The sequence below is a fragment of the Antennarius striatus genome, chromosome 2 (assembly GCF_040054535.1).
Source record: "Antennarius striatus isolate MH-2024 chromosome 2, ASM4005453v1, whole genome shotgun sequence".
Classification (NCBI taxonomy): Eukaryota; Metazoa; Chordata; class Actinopteri; order Lophiiformes; family Antennariidae; genus Antennarius; species Antennarius striatus.
In genome coordinates this window covers 6,214,480-6,237,971 of record NC_090777.1, presented here as the reverse complement: position 1 = coordinate 6,237,971, position 23,492 = coordinate 6,214,480, and positions in this window count along the sequence as shown.

The window sequence follows — 23,492 nt, the reverse complement described above, 5'->3', positions numbered from 1 at the left end:
AATAGAATATGGAAAATTAGTTTGGTCTGAAAAATGGTCTGAAGATGGTCTAAAGATATATATTCAGATATGAAGAAAGACAGAAACCGGCACTTTCCAATTACAAGCCTCAACAGTTAGTGAGGGATTTTACAATCTGAGGTGAGATGAGGCTGTTCCTTGCCTTGCTTCATGATGTTTTTCAAATGTGTTTCGTTTTCACATTCTGTACAGTGTCCATAAAGTATATCACAGCTGACATATACTGTAGTATGAGTATTCAACTTCTGTCCCCCACATTCATCGTCCTTTGCTGTTGTAAAAAGAACATGGATCAAGTAATTGCCATTCCTTGCTCCTTGGCCTGGTCTGAAGCAGACCTTTGTGGCCTGGTGTAGGATCATTACAGTACTTGTTGACTTCTCTCAGTTATGGCATATGAGGAACATAGGGGGAGGATTTGCCACTTTTGGCAATTGCCTCAGTTCAGAAGCAATGCGCACAGTTTGTCCATAATGAGCACCATAAAAGGTTTCCAAAAGTGAACCTAGCAGTCAATACTGAGGTTCTCCTCCGCCCAAATAACTGCAATTCAAGGTGGATATGAGGTACTCGGAGCAGACATGATCATTCATTTGTGGTGACAGTGGCTCAGTGGCAGAGCGGTCGGTAAAGCAGGTTGTCCAATGTTCCAAGATCGCCGGTTCGATTCACGCTCCCACCCAAAAACACCTGGAGTGTGAGCTGATAGTGGGAGATGTCAACTCATTTCCGGAGCAGGAGCTGCCTACTACTCTACCTCCCTCTGCATGCGTACAGACACCTTGTGTGTGTTTGTGTGTCCCAGGCCTGTACACACTAATATATGCATGTGTGAATTACTAACACTTGAGTGTGCCACTAATTTCCCTTCGGGGATTAATTGAACATATATAATTTTTAAAAAAAAATTTAAATTAAAAAATATTGAGACCCTCTTTGGCCTGGCCCCAGGGGAAGGTGAGCTTTGCCTTAAGTACCATATGACTGTGGAAGTTGTAGGGATGTCCTGGTTAACATGCCTTTGTAACATTTGGGATAGTGTCCTTTTTAAATTGCCAGCTGTAAGTCTGACATGTTTCTTGTGTCAGTTACTCTGTCAGGGTGCCCCGTTTCTCAGATTCTGTTTATACTTATTATGGACAGAATTTCTAGCCAAAGAAGTGGGGCATGGGTTTAGATGGATTTTGGGCTACATCTCTTTTTGCGGATGATTTATTCTATTAGCTTCAACAGACAATGACCTCTGTCTGTTACTTGGGAGGTTTGGAGCTGGATGTGAGCTGGCTGATTTGAGAATTGGCACCTCCAAGTGTGAGACCATGGTCCTTAGTTAGAAATAGATTAATTGCTTCCTTCAGTTCAGGGATAAGTGAAGGAGTTCAGATTTCTCAGGGTCTTGTTCATGAGTGATGGAAATTGACTGATTAAAAAATTGCAGTGATGCAGCTAATGCCAAAATGTAGCACTCTAAATTTTTGCCGGTCAATACTATTTATGTATACTTCACCTATGGTTATGATTAGTGATGTCCACTTTTACGCAGCGCTTCGAACCACACCCCAGACTCGGTAGGGTTTTTTTTTTCTGAACCACTGCTTCAAAGCCTCCTTCAAACATGGAAAAACGACATGACTTATGACATTTGAACCACTTTAGTGGTCCATTCATTGCCAAAAAAGTCAAGTGGTTTATTCACCAGGTGAAACACTCCACTGGTTCATTCACCAAGTGAACCAGTGTAGTGGATTGGATCAGTGGAAAGGGATTTGAAACACTGGCTGGTCCCAATTGTGTTAAAATGGATGAAACAGCCTATCAGCCTAACCTGAAACAGCCTAAACTGCCTATCATTTCAATTTCTCCTGGATTGATTAGATTAGCGTTCAAATGCGTTCAGTTTGCTTTCAAATTGCTTTGCAATGGAACCAACCAGAAAGAGCTCTAGTCTGGGAAGATTTAGAACTGGTGTCGCCGAACAAAGTAGATTTTAATTTCTAAGAAACTTATTTTAAAGCTCTGTTGCTCACACAGTAGAAAAGAGTAAACTACACACATCAATTTTAAGTTGAAGTGTATGTTTTACATTTATTAAAACATACACTTCAACTTATTATTTTTTCAAGCACCTGGCATTCAGTAACAACGCATTGTCAATGATGAGGCATTACCAAACACAGACATCAATCAATCAACTTTTTATTTATATAGCGCTTAATCATATCTGAAGACATTTCAAAGCGCTTTACAGATAGAAAGCCATCAATGCCGTCCAGAGCAAGCATAAGCGACGGTGGCGGGGAAAAACTCCCTCATTGAGGAAGAAACTCCGGGCAGGACCCAGGCTCTGGAGGGCGGTCATCCGCCCTGACCCTGTTGGTTGGGAAATAGAAATACATTGGGGAAAGAGATAGGTCAAGTAAAAGAGATGGAGAGAGAGTGAGAGTGGCAGATAGGCCAGTTTGAGTTTTGTGTCCATAGTGCGCTGTCACTGAATTGGGGGCGGGATTTCCAGGCCTTTGGGTATCCTATCTTCTATCATGACATGAGAATGAAGGTGTGCTGCTGTGATCACATCTCGGAATTCTGACTTTTATCTCACAACATAAACCTTGGTTTGTTCCAGTGGCCCCAAAGCTTGTGCACAAACATGTATGTATATATTTATATTACATGGGCATGCACGAACATGTAATCTACAGTATGTCTCTTATTGCTTTATTAAACCCTGCAAGGATCAATAATCATAAATCAATTTTCTATAATATATGGCTAATATATAGCAAACAATGATTAACATATTAAATTAAATTATATTCGGTTTTATTCAGAAAATATATGCAGGACAGGAAATGTCAAAGCACTGCTCTCTGAGGTTACAGACCATTTTGTGGTTGCAGTACAGCCACCCTGTCAAAGAGGACGCCCACTTTCTCAATGAATGAAGCTTCATGTAATGAACTAGTTTTCAACACAAGTGTCCCAAAGGGTTTAAAGCCCCATGAGACCTCATTTGGACATCACTAGTCATGAGTTTTGGGTAATGACTGGAAGATCAGGATCACTGACAAAAGCAGCTGATTAGGCTTACTCCATAGGGTGTCTGGATTCATCCTTAGAGATAGGGTGAGGAGCACAAAGTAGACCCTCTACTCCTCCTTATCAATGAGTCCTGTGAGGTGGTTCAGGTATTATTATAAATAATGGACAGTGTGGGCATCCTTGTATTGTTGCTTCATGTTAAATAAAACTGTGTGGCCTTCACTGAGATGAGATTATCCTTGGAATAAATTACTCTAAATCCACATCATCAAGGTCTTTTAATACCGTATTATTGGTTGAAGGTTGACCAAATATCCTATTTGCCCATAGTGAATTACTGAGATGATTTAAATTTAGCCAATAATTAAGAATTAAGCTTTTTTTGAGGGGGGGGGTGTTTCTTGAAGAGACAGATATCTATGTTTAATTTTTTTCTCCATATTAAAGTATTGTTGTGCTTTATCTATGAGGGAATATCATGTGCATTCAAAGAGAATAAAGTTATGGGTGGCATAATAATAAAAAAATTTTAAAAAAAGATTGTGGTCTTCCGTTGCAAGTAGGAGGATGCTCCTACTTGCATGTACCCAGAAAAAATCCATTCAGACATGGAGAGAAAATACAAACTACACATTTTTTTCCTCTTCACCTGCTGAATGCTGACTCAGAAAACCCATGGACTCATAGAAAGGCTACAGAAAGACTCCCCATCCACATACATTTTATTGATCACTATGCATGTACATTTTCAGATGGGACAGATCATTTTATATTGTTGGTTTATTTATTTTGGAAACTGGTCATTGATGCGATAGCTGTTTTCTCCCAGCTCCCCTACTTTGCCTTTTATGAGGGTTTCGTATTTGTTGTGCTTTAGTTTTGTGACAATGGGGCTTTTTAATGGAGTTACCCCAGAGCCTGTGAACAGAGTGATGTTGGTAACAGCGTCTTCAGGTTGGTTCAGCTTGGGGAAGATTTAGTTGATGGAAGGATCTTCTGTTCTGTTGTGTACATTGTCTGGCTTGGATGTTGAACATTGTGTCTGTTTGCATTAGTCAACATAACTTTCTTTGCAGGGAGATCTTTCATAGAATTTTGCAGATTATGGATTATTTACCCATTTATTTACTTTGTTTTACAGTATTTACCCATTTATTTACCTATTACAGTTTGCCGTCGCGCGATCGCGCATCAACGATTGCGATTCCACCTCCTCCCGGATTTTTGGTCGTCAGTCATGTGATACCTTACGCCCATTCTATTGGCTGACAGCATCCAGAAGTGTGCTCGTACCTTCAGTCTCGGACATTCGTGAGACACAAAAGTGCTTTGAACAGTCTGTCAGACTGTGGTAAAAGGTAATACAGATAGAAGGTGGTTTAATATCAGTATGGGGATGGTTCATAAACGTTTAAATTAAATAATAATAAATAATAAGATAAATAGATAGCGATCTCGGTCGCAGATTCCTCAATCGCGTGTGGTTCCCGGAACGCATTGACCGCAAAGATTAAGGGCAAACTGTATTTACCCAATGTTTTGACTTTACATGTAGATGTCTAAGCATTACTGCCACCTACTGTAGTAGATGTGTAAAGACATGTAAGTTTGGCACATCAAAGAAAAAGCAAATGGTAGTTACACTGCGCACATTCCCTGAGATCCCGAGTGCGCCCCCGGCCACCTCATCGCGCCCCCCTTGTAGGGCGCTCCCCACTATTTGATACACCATTGCCTTAATATTTATATTCCCGCAATACCATGAGTTAATCCAGGCTTACATTACTTGATTGTAAATTACGTACCTCTGTAGTAGAGTCCTTCATTTGTGTAGTTGTGCTTTTGTAAAGTTTAGGTGTTACAGGAGTGGAAGACATATCACAGGGCATAGACTGAAGTAGTCAATTGAATCCTTCAAGTTACTGAAATATTGCATGTTGTCAGAATCTAATCTTTTGCCTTGCTTGATATTGTTTTATTTTTTATTCTCTAAGCAATTGGTCACCAAATGATTTTTGAAATACCTGGGGAAAGCATATACTGTAATAAAGAACTTCTGTAAAGTATTTTCCACACTATAAACCACACCAGACTAAAAGGCGCACTATCAATGAATGGCATATTTTAAACCTTTTTCATATATAAGGCACACTGGATTATAAGGCGCATCTGATTATAAGCTGCACCTTCAACGAATGGCCTATTTCAAAACTTTTTTTTGACAAAGAAGGCCAACTGGATTATGAGGCGTACTGTCGGTTCTTGAGAAAATTAAGGGCTTTTAGGTAAGCCTTATTGTGTGGAAAATATTGTAACTTTAACTTTGCCATGCATTTAACATTCTTGGTTAACACATATAAACTAACTGTTGTAAACAGCAGAGTGACCTGGAAACAAATTAATTGAGTTAAAGCTCATGGAAAAGACTGAGGAATTGAACAACAGAAAAGGTAATGTGAACATTTGGTCTTTGTGTTTTGTAATGCAATTATATTTAGGATTCATCAGGAGTATGGCTGCCATACTGTGTGAACCTGCTTTGTGTGTTGAACCTTTTGGATTCAATTGCACAGACAGTGTAAACGCACACACATTAAAGCCAGTTCAAAAATAGAACGCTGGACCCATCCTACATGAGCTTGATGACAATATTGTGGAGTAGAGATTATTTAAATATTGCACATTTGATTTACCAATTTATTTTTTCCATTTACCAAATGAAAAATAATCACAGTAACCTTTTCTGTTTATATTTATAACACAGAATGATTCAGATTGACTTTATGGTGAATTGTAATACAGCATTCAGGTTGCACAGTTCTTAGTACCTCTCTGTCTGTCCAGCAGAAAGACGTATCATTTAATCAAATTAGCCATGAATTTACTGCAGCGTGTGTAGAACACATACTCAGCCATGCAAAAAGCTTTAAAAGGCAGTGTAGGGAGCAGGATAGAGGATTGGTCTAGTGGCCCTTCAGAATGTCTTAAGTGATATTAAAAATTAATAGACTATTATTTTTCAAACTAAGCACTGCCTGCTGTCACCTATTTTGTCCTTACTCATAATGGGATCAACATGGAGGTTACTGCCACTTCTTTGTGTGTCCAACTCTTCACAGGATTATTCCAATTGTCTCTCTTAGGCTGTTTTTGTCTCTGTGTGTTGTGATATTACTCTAGTCAATTAGCATGCCACGTTGGCAAACACAACCCATGCAGAGCTGAATATGCCCAAACCTGCCTTTCCCATTTCCATAATTGCACTGTGGCCTCATTATCTCATTAAGATAATCAAATTCTTGTGCAAAGGGCTGCGTAGATCAGTTTTCTTGTGCGTGCAAGGGTGTTTGCTTATTTTTGCTGATGGTGTATGTTTAATTAGACTGGCTAGTAAAGTAAGTGCTGCTGCTTTGCAGGGAGTACAGTTTCCCAAGAAGCACTTTGACCTTTGGTAATCAAAAAACTGAGTTGGTTTGCAGTCCTGAGAAGAAACAGGCTGGAAGCAGTGTGTTCATGATTCATTTTGGATGCAGGGAGGTGGGCAAATAGAACTGATTGTCTCTTGGCAGTTCATTAAGCAGCAATAAGGTCGAGCATTAGCGCCTAGCAGTATCATAATCATAGTTGCTGATACCACTTAAACCAGCATCTGCTTCTACTGCTCATGTCAGAGTCGATGTTTAAACAAGTCAAATCAATATACTAAGATAATTACACAGCACCAGAACCATTATCTGGGGGCAGACTGAGAGATTAGATAACTTTGTGTGGGCTTCATGCACACACACACACAAACACACGCACATGCACACAGACACAGAGACCAGTCCAAAGTTTGGGTAAATAGTAGACTTCAATTATACACATGTAAGTTTAAAATAGTTACTGCCAGGCGTTTGCTGAAGTATAGAAAATGCAAGAAGATCAGACCACAAGTCATTGTTAAATCATGAGACATATCCTGACTCAACACATCAATTTATAATTTAATTTTGCATTTCATACAGACTATGCTGTGCACTTTATAGTCTTAATTTAATTATATATTGCATCACAGCAATAATTAATTCAGTCTCCACGGGCGGACCCTGAGACGGCACAAGAGACCATCTGTGGGACCACCTCTGCTCTTCGGACCCGGCACCCGGAGGCGCTCGTCATTATCACCGGTGACTTTAACCACGTCACCTTGGACTCATCTCTCCCCACAATGGTCCAGTGTGTAGACTGTCCCACACGGAAGAACAGAACCATCGATCTGTTCTACACTAATGCTAAGGAGGCATACACCGCCACCCCCCTCCCTCCACTAGGTAAATCAGACCACAACCTAGTGTACCTACAGCCCACCTACATCCCGCTGGTGAAACGGCTGCCAGCAACAACACGACAGGTCAGGAGGTGGTCCCCGGAAGCAGAGGAGATGCTGAGGAACTGCTTCCAGATCACCGATTGGGATGTTATTGTGGGCTCACATGGGGAAGACATTGAGGGGGCAGCTCAGTGTTTTACAGACTACATAAACTTCTGTGTGGACACCGTGGCCCCTGTCAGGACAATCAGGTGTTACCCCAACAACAAACCATGGGTAGCCAAGGAAGTCAAGGCTGTCCTGAACAGGAAGAAGCGGGCGTTCAGGAGCAAGAACGAGGAGGAGATGAGGAAGGCCCAGAAGGAAGTGAGACTCTGCCTGAGGGAGGCCAAGGAGGCGTACAGGAGGAAGCTGGAGAAGCAGCTGGGGCGCAACCAAGTGCGGGAGGTCTGGAATGGGATGAGAACCATCACCGGACACGGGAAAGGGCGCAGCACTGTGGAGGGGAATATTGAACGAGCGAATGAACTTAACAGCTTTTTCAATCGGTTCAGCTCCCCCACCACTCCCGGCTCCTCGTCCCAGGCCTCTCCTGGCCTACAGACCTCTCCTGGCCTACAGGCCTCTCCTGGCCCTACAGACCGCTCCACTGATGCTCCCTCCTCCTGTGCTTCCTCTCCTTTCACCCCTGCCACTTCTCCCGAGCCCACTCCAAGAACTGCGAAGCTCAACGGCCCCACCTCAACCACTGGACTTCCAACCTCGCCACAACCTCCTGCTCCCACCACGACTGAGACCATCATCACTGCAGACCTGGTGACGACAACGCTGAGGAGGCTCCGTCCCTACAAGGCGGCTGGACCAGATACGGTCTCCCCAAGACTCCTCCGAGCCTGTGCTTCGGAACTAGGGGACCCCCTGCAACAATTGTTCAACCTCAGTCTGCGGCTGGGGAGGGTCCCGTCACTGTGAAAGACCTCCTGCATTGTCCCTGTACCCAAGAAAGGACGCCCTACTGAGCTCAACGACCACCGACCGGTCGCTCTTACCTCCCACGTAATGAAGACCCTAGAGCGACTGGTCCTGGAGCTCATGCGTCCACAGGTGCAGGGTGCTATGGACCCTCTCCAGTTTGCCTATCAGGCCAAGGTTGGGGTTGACGATGCTGTCATGTACCTCCTCCACCGCACACTCTCCTACCTGGACGCCGGGGGCTGTGCCGTCAGAGTGCTCTTCTTCGACTTTTCGAGTGCCTTCAACACCATCCAGCCCCAGCTCCTGCAGGATAAACTGACCTCCATGGCTGTGGACCCCTACCTCGTGAGCTGGATTACGGACTACCTAACGGACAGACCCCAGTACGTCCGTATGGGGGACTGCTTGTCTTCTATGGTGACCAGCAGCACGGGGGCGCCACAGGGGACCGTTCTATCCCCCATTCTCTTCACCCTCTACACATCAGACTTCAAGCACAACTCGGATACATGCCACATACAGAAGTACTCCGATGACACCGCGATAGTGGCATGTATCCGGGAGGGTGATGAGGGGGGGTACAGGGCATTGGTGGCTGACTTCGTGGAGTGGTGTCAACAGAACCAGCTCCAGCTCAACGTCTCCAAGACAAAGGAGATGGTGCTGGATTTCCGGCGGGCACCTCCCTCTCCACAGCCGGTGATCATCAAAGGCAGTGAGGTGGAGGTGGTAGAAAACTATAAGTACCTGGAACTGCAGCTAGACAGCAGACTGGACTGGTCACTCAACTCCAACTGTGTGTACAAGAAGGGGCAGAGCAGGATGTACTTCCTAAGGAGGCTGGCCTCCTTCAACATCTGTCCTAAGCTCCTTTTCATGTTGTATCAGTCCGTAGTCTCCAGTGTGCTGTCATACGCCATTGTGTGTTGGGGTGGGGGGGCCAGGAAAAGAGATATGGACCGTCTGAACAGACTCATCCGCAGAGCGGGCTCAGTGGTCGGGCTGAGCCTGGACTCTGTGGATATGCTTCTGGAGAGCAGGACCATGTCTAAAATTAAGGCCATCATGAACAACACCAGGCACCCCCTACACACCACCTTCTCCCAGCAGAGAAGCACCTTCAGCGGCAGACTGCTGTCACACAGCGCCTCCACAGAGAGGCTGAGGTCCTCCTTCGTGCCCCGTGCCATCAGGGGGTACAATGACTCTCTCAGGAGGAGCGGGGGGGAGGTGGCGAGGTCAGCACGGGGTTGAAAATGGATTTAATTTAATTTAAATTTAATTTTATACTGTTGTATATATATATATATATATATATAAAAAATTTATTTATTTGTTTTTTATACTGTTTTTATATTTTAATTCAATTTTATACTGTTTAGATTTTATTTTATACTGTTTATATTTTAATACTGTAATATTTTAAATTTTATACTGTTTATATTTTTAGTTATAGTTTAGTATATAAGTCCTGTTAGTGCTGCATGTGCCTGTCTGTTAGTGTAATGTATGTCTTGTGGTATGTCCTGTGATGTCAGTGTTTCCTTTTCTCCTGGTGTTTATCCAGTATTATTTGTTAAGTAATGCCTGAGCAGTGGATATATGCAATTTCCTCCGGGATTAATAAAGTATCTATCTATCTATCTATCTATCTATCTATCTATCTATCTATCTATCTATCTGTCTTTCATTTTCAAGCCCTTATTACACTTATCGCAGGTCTTTGGGGTTGCTCCTTAGGACCTTCACTTCAGAGTAGAGAGCTGGTAAAGCCAATCGCTATTGTTACTCCTTGACCGCTCCTGTACAATCACGAGTTTGCCTTGCTTAGTCTTTCTCTGGATTTTGACCCTTGACTGTTTGACGACAATTTTCGTGTTTTGATACCTGGTGTATGAGCTTTGGGCTTTCTGCCTGATAGCAGTTTAACCTTCCTCCTTGTACCATTCTGATTCTGATTCTCTGGTCCCTGCCTGTTTCGACTACTACGAGTTTTGGATATCCTTATGGTGCTGCATTCCCTGTGTTCTTCTGGTAGCAGTATTTCCCTTTCAACAAGAAAATGCGGACCATATTATCATCACCAACTGAAGATTCAGATGTTGTTCCAGGAATCTGCTGGAGCCACTCTTCCACTTGAGTCACTGCTCCAATTGATCCTACTACCATGGAGACTATGTTAGCCATGACCTTCCACATACTGTATGTTCCAACTGTTCTTTCAACCCTTGATACTTACCAATCTTTTCCTGTTCCTTCTTCCTGATGTTGGTGTCAGCTGGAATCACCACATCTATCACCACTGCTCTCTTCTGCTCTTTTTCTATCACCACTATGTTGGTTAGGCAGAAGCTGTTTGACAGTCTGGAAGCTGAAGTCCCACGTGATCTTAGCCTTGTTGTTCTCCACCACCTTCGGTGGTATGTCCCATTGGGATTTGGGTACTTCTAGTCTATACTGGGTACAGATGTTCCTGTAGACAGAGACCAAGAAGGATATTGATGGAGTGCTGTGGCAGACTCGGCTTTCTTAGGGTCTCTAAATGGGGTCCTTCATGGGATCCCTGTAGGGGACTCCAGTGTTTCTATGGGGGACTTCAAAGCACACATTAGCGATGGGAGGCACATGAAGGGGCGTGTTTAGGAGAAATGGCACCCCTGGTCTAAACCCGAGCTGTGTCATGTTATTGGACTTCTGCACTAGTCTTGCATTGTCTATAACTAACATCATGTTTGAATATCTGGATACTCATAAGTATACCTGGTACTGGGGCACTCTGGGTTGGAGGTCAATGATTGACCTTGTGATCATGTCATCTGACCTTAGACCATGTGTTTGGACACTCAGCTAGAGCTGGGCAGAGCTGTCAGCTGATCACAACCTATTGTTAACTTGCGTCCGTTGGTGGGAGAAGCCTCTGGATAGACCAAATGAATAGTGGGGGTCAACTGGGAATGTTTGGGGCAAGACTGTCCGTGATGCCTTCAACTCCCACCCCCTTAGGAGTGTCTCTCACATCTCTGTGGAGGCTGGGTACATCAAACCTGAATTGTCAATGTTCAAATCTTCCAGTGCTGAAGCTGCAGCTGAGACCTGTGGTCTCAAGGTTTTGAGTGTCTCAAGGGGGGTAACCCTTGAACATTGTGGTGGATTCCAGTGGTAAGGGAAGCTGTCCAGCTGAAGAAGGAGGCCTTCAGTAGCATGTTGTCCCTGGGGACTCCTGATGAAGTTGCAAGGTACGGACAGGAGCAAAGGACTGCAGCCTCGACTGTAGTGAAGGCAAAACAGAAGAGGAGTTCAGAGATTCCACAGTGGTCTTGCCACTGCATGGATGACTTGCCTCTAACATAGCGTGGAAGTCTGGGACATTACTGAAAGAGTGGCAGACTGGGGTGGTGGTTCATCTTTTTAAAAAGGACGAGTTCCAACTACAGGAGCATCACATTCCGTAGCCTCCCTGGGAAAGTTTACTCAAAGGTGCCGGAAAGGAAGGCCCGGCTGATTTTCTAATCTCGGATTTTAAAGGAGTAATGTGGAATATATCCTGGTTGTAGAACAACTGACCAGCTCTTTACTCTCATAGGAATCCTGAAGGGGGATTGGGAGTATCCATTCTACGTGTGTTTTGTGGACTTGCTAAAGCTATATGATCAGGTCCCCTGGGAAAAAAACTGTTTGTGTTTAAATTCTCAGTAGTAAGCCAGACTTGCTCCAAGTGTGTGTTGGCCTTTTGTTAGTGTCAGTAATTTTGTTTGTAATTTTCATGTACGGAATATGGAGGTGACCCTTGACCTACAAAGCTCAAAAGCTGCTGACGACAAGACAAATACGGTCATCTCGTCTTCAAAAAATTGATGAGTAGATGATTGGATGTGCTTGTGTTCAGTGTTATGCATGCAAACATTTAAAATGATGTGTTCCTTAAACACACTCGTGTTTTGTGAAAGTGATCCTAACAATACCATATTATACTCTTAATTCCACATAGCGGTCAGATGTACAACTACACTGTATTTAAAATGTATTGCCCCAAACTGATATGTGGTCCTCAATATCTTCTATTGAAAACTGATGAAATGAGCTCTGTCGAAATGCTTTGTTTGTCTAGGCTAGCCACTAAATGTTAATGAGCTCAATATTGAACTGGTGTTGATGAGGCAAGCACTCCTGTGGGACAAGACTCTGGCAGCAAAACTGAAAAAACACATACACATGTATACACATGCTGAGGACATGCATGTACTTGTGTTGTGTATGTAAGACATAAGAAGTGTGAAAAAGAAAGATTAAGGAATTTCAAGGAAGAGATTTAGAACTAGCCTCAAATATCTTAAAGGGGGCATATTATGATAAATGAGCTTATACTGTACTATTGCATTTGGTTATATTATTATAGGCATACATTTAAATGGAGTCTCTACAACCCTACATATCAGCTATTATGGATTGCCTGAAAGTTTGTGATTTTCAACATTTCAAAGTCATTATGGAAAATTAATAGATATCGTCCATGAAAATGTAGAAACCACTTGGGAACTATTTTATTATTCAAAAGAATAGAAACAATTATTTTTTTCCAGCAAGACTGTCAAATTTTACTTAGGTAAAATCTTAAGGATTTTCAGCACACATCTTAAAAGAGAGCCTCCAATGAGTTTGACGAGGCTGACCAACCCACCCCCAAACTGTGAAGCTGAGGGCTGGTAAGTCTCTGGATAAATAATGCTGCTATTGTTTTTATTTTTATTTTTTTCTTTATCTGACATAAGTCTAAGATACCTTGAATCTTCAAATGGTTGGTTACACATTCAATCAGTGGGTGATAGGAGGGAAATTCTGTTCCATGAGATGAAGGCTCCAGTCAACAGGGCAAAACACTTGTCTATGGAAAATTTACACAAATGGATGAAAGAAAATACGAACCCAATAAATGCATAAAGGGTTGTTACATGTGGGGAAAACCAGTTACACTGACACTTATTGTACATTTCAACTTCATCAAAATCAAAAGAATGCAACTGACACACCCATGAAATAAATGGCCTGTAAAACTGTAACATTCTTCTTCATTTCTTTTAGGCTTTTCCCTTCAGGGGTCGCTATAGCGAATCAAAGGGGTAGGGGGTTCCAGCATCTGGTGGACTGGGAGGGTTATGGTCCGGAGGAGCGTTCCCGGATTCCGCGGGGCCACATCCTTGATGTTTCACTCCTCTGTGACTTCTATAGGGCTTTTCCTGATAAGCCTGGTTGGGCGCCTGGAGTCGCCCTCTAGAGGTGGGGGTACTGTCACGCCCTGTGTTGGTGACTGCTCCAGCCTCTCCTCCTACTCCTGTGTTCATATGTGTGGGTGTGTGGGTGGAGTCGTCCTGGGAGCAGCCTCACCTGGATCCCATCTGCAATCAGCCGACTTCTTAGACCCAGCTCTCCACGCAGACAGTGCCAGATTGTTGCTCCAGTTAGATGTTGGTGATTCTGGTCACCCGGCTGCTGCTCCCTTTTACCACAGTCCTGCTGTGATCCTCTGCCCGCTGTTGTTTGTATAAACACAAATTTTTGGATTTTTGGACTCGGGTGTCACTAATTGGGTTCTACTCTATAGTGTGCCATAACAGAACAATCTGGCCATGATGAACCTAAGTGACCTAGACGCTCTTAAACAAGCTTTGTCCTCACAAGGGATTCTTGTGGACAAACATGAACAGACATTACGGGGAGTAGTGGAGAAGCTTCACGACCTGTCTTCACAGTTCACTAACCAGATGAACCAGCTCTCTGCTCTTCTGGCCTCCTCCACTGCTGCTGCTTCTCCTGGACCAAGTAATTATTCTGACCCTGCTGTACCACCATCGGGCCCACCTTTTCAGCCTTCCTCCTCCCGAGAACCCCTCATGCCCATTCCTGAGAGATACTCTGGTGATTTGGGCGCTTGTGGTCGCTTCCTCCTCCAGTGCTCTCTGGTGTTCCAGCAACAACCCTCCACATACAACTCTGATAAGTCCCGCATTGCATTCATTCTAAGTTTGCTTACTGGCAAGGCTGCTCAATGGGCTACTGCCTTATGGGACACTAATTCACCTACATGTCAATCATATGTGGTGTTTTCCCGAGAAATGAGAGTGTTTGATCATCCTGTCAAAGGAAAGGACGCTTCTAAGCGTTTGGTAGCTCTTAGCCAAGGTTCCTCCTCTGTAGCCCAATATGCCATAGACTTCCGTATTTTGGCTGCTGAGAGTGGATGGGACAATGAGGCTCTCCAAGGTGTATTTTTACAGGGATTAGCTGAGAATATTAAAGATGAATTGGCAGCCCGGGATGAAACCAATAATCTTGAAGAGCTCATAACTCTGACTATCTGTCTTGATAACCGGCTTAGGGAGAGGCGCAGAGAGAAGGCCAATCATCCGCCTACTCCTCGGGGGCATATGTTTTCTCAGATGCCTGTGTTTAATGTTCCAACAAGTTCTCCTTTGCCTTCTAGCCCTTTGGAAGTACTGCCTACAGAGGAACCTATGCAATTGGGTCGAGCCCACCTTTCTCCTGATGAGCGACTACGACGCCAGAGATTGGGCCTGTGCATTTACTGTGGTGAGGCCGGCCACTACATTAGCACCTGCCCGAAACGGCCAAAAGAGACGGCTCACCAGTGAGGGGAGAGGTCATGGTGAGCCAAATCTCCTCTCCCCAGTCCAACTGCCCTGATCGCCTCCAAGTCCCGTCATCTCTCTGCTGGCTTAGTGAATCTGTTCCCATTTTCTCTTTCATTGACTCTGGTGCAGACGATAATTTCATTGATGCAGCCCTAGTTCAGCAAGCCAATATTCCCACTGTATTAATTGAGGTACCTCGCAATTGCAGCGCCTCTCTAGAGTGGTTTCTCTATTAGCGAGAGGTGGCTAACCTGTGTTCTTTATTTAATATGGGTTTCCATAGTATATTTGTTAGGCTTCGCTTAATTTTAACCCTTAATCTTAACTTTAATGTAATTATTTGATTTAAACTTAAAATGATACCTCGATCAAGAAACACAACTGTTTTATAGAAATAAGAATATTTACTTAAGGTAGAAAATCATATACTTCAATATCAAACAACAAAAAGCACAGCTCAATAGGCAATATATAATCACATTAACAAAATAAGGGCCCAATATAACAAAACAAAACAGCATTAAAGTTCAAGTTCAATCAAATAATGCAACCGTTGCAGGCCCGAACGTCGCTCGTGTGCAATGTAGCCTCAAACAAATGGCTGCTTCACCCTTCAGGTAAAAGAAAATGAAAAAGAGAAAGAGGTACCGTCCTTTAGAGTTGGGTTTCTCAGAGGCACAGGGTCCCAGACAAAAACAGAGGGAACAATGGTGGCCGATGTAAGGGAAGTGATGGTGGCAGGTGTGGTGAAGACGGTGGTGGCAGGTGTAGAGAAGGCGATGGTGACAGGTGTGGTCCTTCTACACAGACTTTGCTCCTCAAGGTGGCTAGTTGCTAGCTTGCTCACAAAGTCTGTGTCTGCATCTGTTGCTGAGCTAGCAACTAAGTTCACGGGTTTCAGTTTCGGCGTAAAGTAATCCACTCACGCTTATAAAACTTGTCCACGTTGTCTTCTTTCAAGGGTTCGGGTTGAACTCATGCATTAAATAACTTTTACAAACAAAACCTCCTCACTCCCACTAGTCACTCACCACACACCAACTAACCACTAACGACACCCCAAGCACATACCAATCACACACTGATCACACACACCTGGTCATGCGTTTCTCCCCTCATTAAATTGGCACTCCCTCACTCGCTGGCCCCTGTGTCTTTTGACCCAGGATGTAATGCGGTCGTTTCTCAAAACTCAAATATAACAAATATATATTTAAAACATCAACACATATTTCACATAAGCAGAGTAGTTAACAAATGAACATAAAAACATTCTTTATGTGAAGAGAAATGTTAACTTTTAATATTAGATTTATATTAATATTTTAACCTTTTTACCCTTAATTATATTTATAGTTATTAACTGATATTGATTATCTAACTTATTATTTAATTCAGGAATTAATTGAAATAGATACATTTTAACAGGGTTTCACAATGTTAATGCTTTAAATGGAGACACCCTAGCCAAAATTACTCACCACACTGTGCCTTTAACCCTCCTACTGTCTGGGAATCATAGTGAAACTATACAACTTTTGGTTATCAGCTCCCCCCATGCCCCTGTTGTCCTTGGCTTAAGATCCATAACCCTCACATTGATTGGGCAGGTAACAAGATAGCCAGCTCGAGTATTTTTTGCCATTCCCATTGCCTCAACTCGGCTGTAACTTCCAATGTCCGACCCCCTACTCCACCACTCAGTCCTCGAGATTTGTCTTTAGTTCCTGAGGATTATCATGATTTAGGAGAGATTTGTAGTAAGCAATGGGCTCTGTCTTTACCCCTGCACAGACCATATGACTGTGCTATTGACTTGTTGGCTGGCGCCCCCTTGCCTTCAAGCCGTCTGTACAAGTTTCCACGCTCCTGAGAGGGAAGCCATGGATATCTACAGTATATCAAAGATTCATTAACAGCTGGGTTAATTCGCCCATCATCGTCTCCATTGGCTGCAGGATTATTTTTTGTTGACAAGAAAGACAAGTCATTGCGCCCAATAATTGATTATCGTGGATTAAATGAAATTACAGTGAAAAACAAGTATCCCCTGCCTCTCATAGACTCTGCTTTCCAGCCACTCCACCAGGCTACCATTTTCACCAAATTAGACCTCAGGAATGTATACCATCTTGTCCGCTTTAGACCTGGAGATGAATGGAAAATGGCCTTTAACACACCTATTGGCCATTTTGAATATCAAGTTATGCCATTTGGGTTAACCAATGCCCCTGCGGTTTTTCAGACTTTAGTTAATGACGTTCTCACGGATATGATCAACAAGTTTGTCTTTGTCTATTTAGACGACATCCTGATTTTTTCCAAAGACCTACCGCAACATATTCAACATGTCTGCACTGTTCTTCAGCGTCTGCTCGAAAACAAACTCTTTGTTAAGGCAGAGAAATGTCAGTTTCATGCACCTTCTGTTAATTTTCTTGGTTTTGTTATTGAGCAAGGTCAAGTCAAAGCAGACCCTGAAAAAGTAAAAGCAGTAGCCGAGTGGGTGAGACCTGAGACCCGCAAACAACTCCAACGTTTTCTTGATTTTGTGAACTTTTATCGCAGATTCATTAAAGATAACAGCAGGAAAGCAGCCTCTCTTAACCAACTCACCTCCACATCTATCCCATATAAGTGGTCCTCTGAAGCAGATGCCGCATTCAATATGCTTATGACTCTTTTTGTTTCAGCTCCAGTTCTCTCTCACCCAGATCCCACCAGGCAATTTATTGTGGAGGTTGATGCTTCGGACTCTGGAGTAGGTGCAGTCCTTTCTCAACGCTCTGCTATGGACCAAAAACTTCACCCGTGTGCTTTCTTTTCCCGCCGGCTCTCTCCAGCAGAAAAGAATTATGATATTGGTAGAAGAGAACTGTTAGCTGTGGTTTTGGCTCTCCAAGAATGGCGTCATTGGTTAGAGGGAGCTGAGCATCCCTTCATTATCTGAACGGACCATAAAAATCTCTCCTACCTGCTAGCAGCTAAAAGGTTAAACTCTTGGCAGGCTAGATGGGCTCTTTTCATGGGGAGATTTAACTTTACTCTTACCTACTGGCCTGGCTCTCAGAATATTAAACCGGACACTGTATCCCGTCAGTCAGTTGTGGAATCCGATTCTCAGCCTGAGACCATTCTCCTTCCAGCACAAATTGTGGATTACCCGGTAACCATGCCTGCCTGTATGATTGGGTCCTTGCACTGGGAGATTGAGAAGGCAGTTCAGGAAGCTCAACGCTCTCAGCCAGACCCAGGTAATGGCCCACCAAATTGTTTATTTGTCCCAGACTCTGTCTGGTCCAAAGTTCTTCAATGGGGCCATTTATCTAAACTTATCTGTCACCCTGGTTATAACCGCACACTTTCATTTCTGCAACAAAGGTTTTGGTGGCCCACCATGAAGCAGGATACTCGTTCCTTTGTTTTATCTTGTGCTGTTTGTGTTCGCAGCAAATCCTCTCATCAGCAGCCAGCAGCTGGTCTCCTTCACCTACTCCCAATTCTCAGCAGGCCATGGTCTCACATCGCCATAGACATTGTCACGGGTCTTCCTCCTTCAGAAAGTAATACCTGTATACTTACCATAGTAGATTGATTCTCCAAGTCCTTGCATTTTGTTCCCCTAACTAAATTACCTTCTGTTACAGAAACTGCTAACCTTCTCGTCAATAATGTATATAGGCTGCATGGAATTCTCCTTGACATAGTCTCTGATAGACGACCTCAATTTACATCTCAAGTGTGGCCTACAGGGCTTTTCCTGATAAGCCTGGTTGGGCGCCTGGAAACCACATATGTCATTTCCAATTCGCAGGTGAGGTGTTTGCCTTATTCCCAGCACCTGAGGCATTCCTGAGCCAGACATTAGAAGGAAATCGGTGGTGCTGCTGTAATGATGTCTCGGAATTCCAAATTTTGTCTCACAACATAGACCTTGTTTTTTTTCAGTGACACCTACCATCCTATGTAACCCACGCACACAAACTCATAAGTATATATATCAAATATACATGCATGAACATGTAATTTATATCTCTTACTGCTTTATTGGTCCCTGCAAGGACCAATGATCATGAAAAACATTTACTAGGATATATGGCTACAATATAGCACGCAAGGAGTAACACATTGAATTGCATTATATTTGGTTTTATTCAGAAGTTACTTAGTTACTTAATGGCACTTGCAGGTGCTGCCACGTGGCAGCTATGCCTCGCCAGGTCTGTGTCCATCTCTCTCTGTCTTTGGCAACTTTTCTGGCTTGGTGTAGGGGCATCTTAATCGACTTTAGTCCGAGTCCGAGGCATTCCCAGGCCAGTTGAGAGGCATAGTGCCCGCCGGAAGTCCAGGACCATCTCCTTGGTCTTGGAGATGTTCAGTTGGAGCTCTTTTTGCTGACACCACAAAGTCCGCCACCACTCTCCTGCACTCCCCCTTTCTACCTTCCCTAGTACATGCCACAATTGTAGTGTCATTATCTGAATTTCTGCACGTGGCATGTACCCGAGTTGTGCTGGAAGTCCGTAGTGTAGAGGGTGAAGACAAGGGGAGAGGGCACAGTTCCTTGAGGAGCCCCATGCTGCTGGTCAAAACAGAAGACAAACAGTCCCCCATTCGGACATACTGGGTTCTGTCGGTCAAGTAGTCGGTGATACATCTCACAAAACTGGCGTCCACAGCCACAGAAGCCAGTTTGTCCTGCAGAAGCTGGGGCTGGAAGGTTCTGAAGGTGCTCGAGAAGTTGAAGAAGAGCACCCTGACAGCACAGCCCCAGACATCCAGGTGAGGTTGGATGTGAAGCCAGCTTGCTGGTGGTGATCATAGTGAGCCTGAATGTTTGACATCATTTATATAGACATGTTTGTTTCTCATTTTGCTACTGCAGGGCTCTGTGCAATTTTGTATATATAGTGAAGCGGTGATGCAGGTTTAATCCTCATGGATGATCTTTCATTTCAGTCCTTCTTTTGAATGGCCCTAAAAAAGTTTTCTGTGGACTCACTTGCTGAGCATGTGAGCACGCGCTCAGTTCTTGGAAATGTAGTAAATTACCTCTTTCAAGATCCATAATGAAGAGCTCCAGCTTGTTTTCAAAAGCAAACACTGTGTCATGATTCTGTTTGTATTGCTGTGTGGGAATGTGGTAGGAGGTAGGGCCGAGCCTGTGGGCAGAGCCTCATCTTTGCACCTGTGCTACATTTCCACACATGTTCCTCATCATGCTGATTAGCCTGGGGCTTTTTAGTCCAGCTTGTCATCATTTTCGGTGCCTAGAGATTTCCTCTTGCTTTCAGGCCTGCAGTTGGTATTAAATATCCTCTTGTCTCAAGTGTGTCAAATAGTATTTAGGTTTAGTGTTATACCTAGTGATGTCCAAATGGGGATTCGAATTGTTGGTGACAATTGTGCCAGAAACCGTTTCATTACTCGGCGGCCCGTTCATTGTGAATGTAGGCTTCCTTTCCTTGCAGGATGACTGTACTGCAGCCACACAACATTTGATGACCACATAAAACAGCGCTTTGACGTTTCCTGTATTGCAGATATTTTCTGGATAAAACCGAATATAATTTACATTTATGTGTTAATCCTTGCTTGTTATATAATAGCCATATATTATAGGAAGTTTGTTAATGATCATTGATCCTTGCAGGGTTCAGTAAAGCAATAAGAGCTATAGATTACATGTTCATGCATGTCTATATAATATAAATATATACATTTGTGTTTGCGTGAGTTACAAAGGCGGATTAGCACCACTGGAAAAAAAGACAGGTCCATGTTGTGAGATAACAGTCAGGATTCCGAGACATCATCACAGCAGCACCACCGGCTTCATTCTCCTGTCTGGCTCAGTAATGCCTCATCATTGACAACTTGTTGTTACTATATGTCAGGTGCTGGGAACAAAGCAAATATTTCACCTGTAAATGAAAAATGAAGTGTGTGGTTTATTATTTTCTACTGTGTGAGCAACAGAGCTTGAAAATAAGTTTAAAATCTATTTTGTTCGGCAGTACCAGTTCTAAATGTTCCAAGAGTCGTGATCTCTTTGTGGTTTGTCCCTTTGCAAAGCAATTACAAAGCAAACTGTCAGCAATCCGAACGCTAATTTAAGCAATCCAGAATCTTATGACCTGTTAGGCAGCACACCGTGCTGTTTCATCCATTCTAACACATTTGGGACTCGCCGGTGTTTCAGATTACACATTGGACCACTTAACTGTTTCACCTGGTGAATGAATCACTTAGTGTTTCGGAGCACTTGAGTGTGTCAAATGTCATCGGTCACATGGTTTTTCCATTTTTTAAGCAGGGTTCGAAGCAGTGGTTCACATGGGAACACCCACTGAGTCTGGGGCGTGTATCAGAGCGCCGGAACAAAGCGGACATCACTAGTTATACCAGTTGAGTGGAACTCCTTGTTTTCAGTAGAGATTTTTTGGGAGAATTCCTGTTTTTGGAGCTTTTGTTAATTTGTTACTATGCCCGTCATCACAGATCCTCAGTAAATATTTTGGGAACTTTTTTGTGTTTTGAACCTGAACAGTGATTTTCTGTTGAACTTTGTTGTTAAATAAACCTGTGTACAGTTTTTCATCTCTACATCTGGGTCCCAGCATTCCATTAACAGTCTACCCGTGACACATGGCCTGTGAAGGAATAACATTGTATTTCCAGTCCCTTGCATTTTCATGTTGAGTTGGTTCACATGTTCAGTCACATGTTCAGTCATAAAGTATCTATCTATCTATCTATATCCCCGAGAAAGTAAGACTTGAGAAGCCACAGAGTTTTGGCTAGCTCAAGATGCTCAATGCCTTTCATTTTAAGGAAGGCCCAGATTACATTCATCTCTAACGATCATGATGGTAGGATCGTGAAAAGTTCTTTCGTACAAAGGCATGTATAGGTATTCTTGTATAGGTTTTATTATCTTTTTATTATTTCAGGCTGCTAAGTTCTCTTTCTTATAGTTCTACTCTGCTGGGGACTCAACAGCAAGTCACACGGAGCTCCTCTCTCCTCTTTCTCTCTGACCCTCTCTGTTACTCCTCCTCCTCTCCAACCTCTTTATCTCTAAGTCTCCAATCACACCCTACTAACGTTGTGTTAGTTCTTCCCTGGAGTCTTTGTGCTCTATGTCCTCTCAAGTTTTCTCAGGATCAACCCTCATCCATCCTTCCGTTGTGGACATGCTCCTCCCATCCAACCAGTATCACCCCTCATCTAACCATCGGCTGGGGTCCTGCTTCCTTTTTTCCTTCGTGCCATCATACAGTCCTCCATGCAGCTGTAATTGTGGTTTGATTTAACCAGCTACATGTATTGAAGACAACAACCCAGGAGTCAGTGAACGCAGCCTGACTTACCCATCCCCACCTCAGTGCCTGCATCAAATTGTCTAACCTTAGCCATAAAGACACTGACGCTATCTGGCTTACCTGCTACTCTCTCTGTCTCTCCCTTTTCTTATACTGTCCTTATTTTCATTTCATTTTTATTTTTTTGCCACCCAACCGGTCATGGAGGATGGCCACCCGAGAATCGGGGTCCTGCCTGGAGTTTCTTCCTCACTGTGGGTTTTTCCCCACCGCTGTCTCTTATTCTTGCTCTGGAGGGTTCAGTTGGGTTGTTCTGTCTGTTAAAGTGCTTTGAAATGTCTGTTACCATGATTAAGCGCTTTATAAATAAAACTTGATAATAATCAATCGATGAATCAATCAAGATCATCAAAAAGTTCATTGGCTACATCCAGCATAAAGGTTTTAGCATACTGGCCATCTGTGAAAGATTTTCCGTTCCTTGATAGTAGAATTATAGTCACCTTGACGAGTCCAGCTTGCACCCTGCTCAGTAGCTCTTAGCACACTTTCTTTCTGCTGTCTCCTGCAGGGCATTTTGATGCAAAGGTAGCATGGCATGTGTCGAAGTGCCTCTTTACATTCAACTATTTAATCAATACAATTTTATCATTACAAATTAGACACACCGCAAAACCTATTTTCTCCACAAAGATGAATTCTTTGGTCCATTCATCCTGAAATTTACGATACTCCTCATCTTTTTTTTCTTTTCACCATCTTCTTCATCAAAAGGTTAGCTTTGAGCTAACATATACTGTATATCACATGCAACATCGCCAAGTATGTTGCCACCATCTAAGCCCCGCTACTGGAGAATAATCCCTCCCATATACAGAACTCCATGGACTTTATAGAAAAAGTGAGAGGACTGAGACAGGATAGAGATGAGACCATGGTATCCTATGATGTCACCTCCCTATTCACATGTGTTCCCACAATGGAGGCGGTGGAAGCAGTACGGCAACAGCTGTTACAGGACAACACCCCCAGTGATGGAACAAACCTCAACCCTGACAGATCTGCCAACTTCTGGACCTTCTGACAGCATTCAGTGGAAGCAACACTAAGCCACTGGTTCCATCACATGGACGACTTATGAGTTAAGATAAAAATCCACAAGGTGCAACCTTT